This window comes from Sinocyclocheilus rhinocerous, unplaced genomic scaffold (assembly GCF_001515625.1).
Source record: "Sinocyclocheilus rhinocerous isolate Xijiao unplaced genomic scaffold, SAMN03320098_v1.1 scaffold799, whole genome shotgun sequence".
Lineage (NCBI taxonomy): Eukaryota > Metazoa > Chordata > Actinopteri > Cypriniformes > Cyprinidae > Sinocyclocheilus > Sinocyclocheilus rhinocerous.
Window position 1 is genome coordinate 552,985 of NW_015636538.1, and position 1,047 is coordinate 554,031.

The 1,047-nt window shown below is 40.7% G+C and overlaps 1 pseudogene; it reads left to right on the forward strand.

The window, feature by feature from the left end:
* LOC107747873 (dynein assembly factor 3, axonemal-like) overlaps positions 1 to 1,047 on the forward strand; it is a 4,056-nt pseudogene that overhangs the window by 854 nt on the left and 2,155 nt on the right.

Below are 1,047 nucleotides of genomic sequence, written 5' to 3' on the forward strand. Positions count from 1 at the left end.
ACCTTTCCTATTGTTTCACAGGGAAATATAGGAAATAATGCAATAAAAAAATCTCCAGCAAATACAAAAACCTTTTGTTTTAGTTTTTGTATACACTATAAGTGTCACATATTGCATTCATGTTTGAATACTCGGGTAACATCGATTTGAGTTTTATTTGTGTTGTATTTTCCCAGAAAAGACAGAGGTGTTTCTGGAGGTGTTCGGAACTGTGAGATTCGCAAAGAGACGGAAGAGACTTTAAGACACGCTGCGGCTCATCTCTCTCTGTCCATCACAAACACTCTGTCCTCTGACTCGCACAGCCATCCTTGCCTTGATACAAGTCTTCTGAAGGTCCAGCACACATTAATCTGATATATTTGCATTTATACGGCATGTCATAATCAAATTCAGCTCAGTATCCGGATCTTTAAACAGTGGGAACGGCCGCCGTCAGTACCAGCGAGTGTTCGTAAGGTCTGGGCTCTGGGTCTGACTCTCGACACGGCTGTTTCGACTGGGATCTCACAATGAAACTGCACCAGAGCGGCGTATGTACCACATCTGACATTATTATGCATCTTTACTCCTGACAGACGATCAGAGCAGTGCAATGAAACTTACTTTACTGTGTGTTACACATGCATTTAGCAAATAGACTTATTTCAGCTTATAGACTTATAATATATTGTTACAAATGTGAGTGTTTAGGCAGTTTTTGAATTACTAACACCTAATTTACATATTAGCTAATAATAGCAGACGCTCAGTCTATATTTCCATATATGTTATTTTAAAGGGGTGGTTCACTGTTTTTTTTCTAGGCTTGATTGTGTTTATGGGGTGCAGTCTAACATGGGTTAATGCTAATTTTTTTTCTTTTTCACATAATTTACCTTTATTCCACACCGCTCTGTCCCTTCTCTGGGAAACGGGCTGATCTTTTCCTGTTTTTATGAAGCCCCGCCCTCATAAATAGGCGATGGGCTCTGATTGGTTAGCTAGCCCAGTGTGTTGTGATTGGCTAAACCGCCTCTAGTGCGTGTCTAAACGTCCCGCCCCTCA